Source organism: Amblyraja radiata, chromosome 39 (assembly GCF_010909765.2).
Source record: "Amblyraja radiata isolate CabotCenter1 chromosome 39, sAmbRad1.1.pri, whole genome shotgun sequence".
NCBI lineage: Eukaryota > Metazoa > Chordata > Chondrichthyes > Rajiformes > Rajidae > Amblyraja > Amblyraja radiata.
In genome coordinates this window covers 10202595-10208594 of record NC_045994.1, presented here as the reverse complement: position 1 = coordinate 10208594, position 6000 = coordinate 10202595, and positions in this window count along the sequence as shown.

Genomic DNA, 6000 nt, shown 5'->3' with positions numbered 1-6000 from the left:
CCAGCTACATTCTTTTGTGTCTCTTTAGGGCTAGAGTAATAGTAATTGGTCTGCAGCTGACATTCAGAGCTGCGTAATTGCACTTAGCATGATATGAACACCCTCCTTCCATGAGGAAGCAAAATAATTGTCTGATAGAAACTATTCCTAAATGGGCACAGAGCAAGATAAAGATTAGCTTTAGAGTCATAGTCATACAGCCTGGAAACAGGTCCTTCGGCCCATCTTACCCACAAGGGCCAACATGTCCAAGCTACACTCGTCCCACCTGCCTGCATTTGGCCCATAACCCTCCAAACCTGTCCTATCCATGTACCAGTCTAACCATTTCTTAAACATTGGGATAGTCCCTGCCTCAACTACCTCCTCTGGCAGCTCATTCCATTCACCCACCACCCTTTGGTGTGAAAAAGTTAACAATTTGATTGTGATGATAAGGCTAGTCAAACATTATTCTGCCATCCTGTCCAAGCTCATACATACTGAATAACTATTTGGACAATGGAATAGAAATGGTAACAAGTCTTAGGGGTAATGCTCCATGGAACAATAATGGAGTTGGTCAGAAAGAGGAGAAAAATTGACAAAACAACTCATGTTATGCTCTGAACAAAGCATATCATCCTTGACTAAGTCCAGTAATTAAATAAATCTGCAACTGTGTCATCTCAATTAATAAACATATTTTAAAATCCTTTTTAAATCATTCTCTTTCTTTATCTGTACACACGAAAGTGATAGTTCTATTAGAAGAGAAAGCTAATAATTTCCTGACTGACAACATAAACCTCAAAAGCAACTACTACCCAATGGTTAAAGTCGGTGATTTACAAGAAATCAACAATCTATCAAGTCTTCTCTCACTAATTAGATTCTAATTCACTTAACTCTACAATAGTCAATAGTTCAGTTATTCATGTGTCCACAAATACATTAAGTATCTTACCTGACAGTATGAACATTAAATTCTCCAATTTATGGTTTAGTTTAGTTTAGTTTAGAGATACAGCGCAGAAACAAGCCCTTCGGCCCACCGGGTCCGCGCCGACCAGCGATCCCCGCACATTAACTGCAAAAGGATATAGATAAGCTAGGTGAGTGGGCAACAACTTGGCAGATGAAATTTAATACTAATAAATGTGAAGTCATTCACTTTGGGGAAAAAAATGATAGGGCAAGTTATTTTCTAAATGAGGAGGAGCTGCGTTGTAATGCAACGCAAAGGGATCTAGGGGTATTAGTACATGAATCACTAAAAGTCAGTATGCAGGTGCAGCAAGCAATCAGGAAGGCCAATGGAGTTTTGGCCTTTATTGCTAGGGGGATTGAGTATAAAAACACGGAGGTCTTGCTGCAGCTGTACACGGTATTAGTGAGACCACATTTGGAATACTGTGTACAGTTCTGGGGTCCATACTTAAGAAAGGATGTACTAGCCCTGGAGGCAGTGCAGCGAAGGTTTACAAGATTAATTCCTGCAATGAGGGGATTGACATATGAGGAAAGGTTCAGTAAGCTGGGACTCTACTCTTTGGAGTTTAGAAGAATGAGAGGCGATCTCATTGAAACGTATAAGATCGTGAGGGGCCTTGATCGGGTGGATGCACCGAGGATGTTCCCAATGATCGGGGAGGCTAGAACTAGGGGACATAGCTGCAGAGTGAGGGGGGGCTCTTTTAAAACTGAGATGAGGAAGAACTTCTTCACCCAGAGGGTGGTTAGTTTGTGGAATTCACTGCCCCAGGGAGCAGTGGAAGCAGAAACGTTAAATATATTTAAGTCAAAAATAGATGGTTTTTTAGCTGCCAAGGGGATAAGGGGCTACGGGGAGAGGGCAGGGATATGGACCTAGGTATGGTTAGTATAGTAAGACCTGAGTGATCTCCTGGACAAGTGTCGATCGCCTGGATTGGGGTCGGAGAGGAATTTCCCGGATTTTTTCCCCGAATTGGACCTGGGTTTTTATCCGGTTTTTTGCCTCCCCCAGGAGATCACGCGGTTCTTGGGGTGGAGAGGGGTGATAGCGGTATAAAGGGGAGGGTAGTGTCTTGTGTTCTGTGTCTTGTGTCTACTGTTTGTGGGTAAGTGTGTCTGTTTAGTGTTCAGCCATGAGTGAATGGCGGTGCGGGCTCGACGGACCTGGTGGTCTACTCTCGCACCTACTTTCTATGATTCTATTAACGCTATCCTACACATACTAGGGATAATTATTTTACACATATGCCAAGCCTATTAACCTACATACTTGTACGTCTTTGGAGTGTGGGAGGAAACCAACGCGGTCACGAGGAGAACGTACAAACTCCGTACAGACAGCACCCGTAGTCACGATCGAACCCGGGTCTCTGGTGCTGCAAGTGCTGTAAGGCAGCAAGTCTACCGCTGCACCACCGTAACTAACCAACCACCTCCTTCTTCCACCCCCTTTTAGTTTCCCCTCTCTCTTCCCTTTGCCCCACCTGGACTTGCATATATTTCTCCTCTCCCCCTCCCCTTCCACCTGCATTCTTTCCTCTGGCTTCACAATTCACAACTCTGAAATACTTATCTTTTCACCTCTGGCTTTTATCCAAACATGTGCCTTCCAAAAATGCCTCCTCATCTACATCCAACTTATCACTTGCCAGGCTTTGGCCTGCCCCCGTCTCTTTTCCACCTTTCTCTCCCCCCCCACAAACACGGAAGAAGGGTCCCAACTCGAAACATCACCTAACCATGTTTTCCAGAAATGCTGCCCTACCCACCGTATTACTCCAGCACCTTATGTCTTTTTTTGTAAACCAGCATCTGCAGTTCCTTGTTTACGTCTCAGTGAGGTTCAAAGAAAGTAAATGAAGCCACTACAGAATACGCAGCATTTACAGCCCCAGCGGCATCATTTTCACTGTAAAATGCAGTGAAATAGAATTTTGAATCACTGCATCACTGATTTAAAATCAGCAGATTTTCACTCTATGCTGCAGAATCTGAATAATTCGGGGCAAAAGAAAGAACACAATGATGTAAGCTGTCGCTGTGACATGATATGAAATGCAAGCAGGGGGAGTGATTTTTTAAAAAGATTTAACATCAATTAAACTGAGTTTCTGACAATTTACAGCATCTGATTTATCCCTCGAGGTTTTTATCTGGTAATAAGCTGCAGCTTGTGTGTAACGCTGTGTCAAATGTTTCCTCCTCTTTGTTAGGACATGATTCAGTCCATACTGTACAATGCTAATGTACAGCTCCAGCCATATGCTTTCTTATGTATAACATAAATTAAATTGTGTACTATTTTGGTCTAACACATGCCAACCAGCATGTTATTATTATGCTTGATTTACTCAGGCCTGCATATAATATTGTCTTTTGTACAATATTCTCCAATTTAGAGACAAAAAGCCAGAGTAACTCAGCGGGTCAGACTGCACCTCAGGAGAAAACAAATAGGTAATGTTTTGGGTCGAGACCCTTCTTCGGACTCCAATTTATTTTTCCCTAAAGTTTCAGTAAAAGGTGTATTCCTCATGTCTGTAAAACCAGGACAGAAAATATTATCAATCTTTCAGTTATGAAAAAATATGTGATGGTGGGTGTTGGAGACTGGGCAGTGCTGGTAAATAGAATGATAAGGAACAATAAATTGTTCTAAGCTTAAGAAACGAAACACAGACCCCTTAGAGAGCAACCATGTTTAAAATTACAACTCACTGGTTGGAATACATTCATAAGATGGATTTTGAACAGTTCCTGTATTCTCCCTTTCAAATAGTAACTGGAATCTGTTAACAGTGAAAGGATTTTTGGTAAAAGAAAAGTCTAATTCTTTTGAAAAGTTCCCAAACGTATAAACTGTTAGGGATATGGGACAACACCTCATGGGGGGTGATTTTAGATTAGATTAGTTTACTTTAGTTTAATTTAGTTTTGTTTTTTGTCACGTGTACCGAGGTACAGTGAAAAGCTTTTTGTTGTGTGCTAACCAATCAGAGGAAAGACAATACGTGATTACAATCGAGCCATCCACAGTGTACGGATATAAAGGGAATAATGTTCTGTACAAGATAAAGGCCAGTAAAGTCCGATTAGTCTGAAGAAGGGTTTCGGCCCGAAACGTTGCCTATTTCCTTCGCTCCATAGATGCTGCTGTACCCGCTGAGTTTCTCCAGCACTTTTGTCTACCAAAGTCCGATTAAAGGTAGTCCGAGAGTGTCCAATGAGGTAGACAGTAGCTCAGGACTGTGCTCTAGTTGTTAGTGGGATGGAGATTAGATTTTGATGCCAATGAATTCCTACACTACAAGTATATTCCTACACTGCACTGCTTTGTGTTACACCAGGCTGGCCAGTGGAAGATATAAGTCTAGATCTTTGGACAGAGAATGTACACATGTGCACATACAATAAATTCCTTCTTTGTTCTTGGAAGAATTCAAACTTCTCTGATCTCTCTGCACAATTGATCCCTGATCCCTGGAAAATGTCCTTGTTACCCTCTCCTCTCCAAACTGTTGGCATCCTTTCACGTTGGTTCTGCACAGCAACATGCAAAAAAACTCCAGCCTAGGTCTTATTAGTCATTCTTAAAAGTTTGACGTGAGGTTCTTTTTTCTATATTCAATGTTTTATGCTTTTAATGCCAAGAAACTTTGGTTCTTTACCGATGGAAGAAATTAAAACACTACACGATTGTTATGCTTCAGTATATTGAGCTTACTCTGTTAAAATGATACTAGTTTGTTGGAACTGTATCCTGGAACTCTCTGCAAAACAGTATTATAGGAGTACAAAGCACAAAGTGTTGGAGCAACTCAGTGAATCGGGAAGTATCTGTGGAGGGAATGGGCAGGTGATGCTTCGGGTTGGGACCCTTCTTCTGAATCAGGAGGACATTTACCAGGAAAACTGACCAAGGTAGTTCACGAAGATGATTCACTGCCAAGTAGAGACTGCCTTGCCAGCCACACCTTCATCCAATAAATTATTTTTTAAATAAACAAACAAATAAGTTTTGTTCATAAATTTCTCAACTTATCCTATTACTTTCAAAGATATAGAAACATAGAAACATAGAAAATAGGTGCAGGAGTAGGCCATTCGACCCTTCGAGCATGCACCGCCATTCAATATGATCATGGCTGATCATCCAACTCAGTATCCTGTACCTGCCTTCTCTCCATACCCCCTGATCCCTTTAGCCACAAGGGCCACATCTAACTCCCTCTTAAATATTGCCAATGAACTGGCCTCAACTACCTTCTGTGGCAGAGAATTCCAGAGATTCACCACTCTCAGTGTAAAAAATGTTTTTCTCATCTCGGTCCTAAAAGATTTCCCCTTTATCCTTAAACTGTGACCTCTTGTTCTGGACTTCCCCAACATCGGGAACAATCTTCCTGCAACTAGCCTGTCCAACTCCATATCTTCTAATGTGTTCTCTTTTCATTTCACCTTTTCATATTCCTCTATTCCTTGCTTTTTTTTACTCAGCCACACAAGGGTATCATCTTCATCTGCTGGCCACAGTGGACCAAATGTACCAAAACCTCATCCTTTCCACTTTAACGATAATTCTAGTGCACACCTGCACCAGGGACAGATTACAGTGGCAAATTAACTTTCCAACTGGCACGTCTTGGGAGGTGAGAGGAAAGAGGAGCACCCAGAGGCAACGCATTCAGTCATGGGCCGCATTGGAGGTCAGGATTGAACTACCAGTGAGGCATCTGCACTACCTGCAGCATCACCAAAACACCCAATAAAGCCCCATCAGTTTGTCATATTCATATCTACTGATCATCTTGAACATCTCCTAACAAAAGAATGTTGTAATTTTATACAAGACTTGCTTTAGTTTTCAAAAAGATAAGGAAAAATTCATTCCAGTGAATGTCTTACTAAGCTGATTTCCATTCATTAAAAACAAAATTATTTCTTCATCTCATTCCTGCTCGAACTGCAGTCAAAATGAGAATCCAGACCATATATTCACCTTTGGTGGCGGGTATATGGAACGAG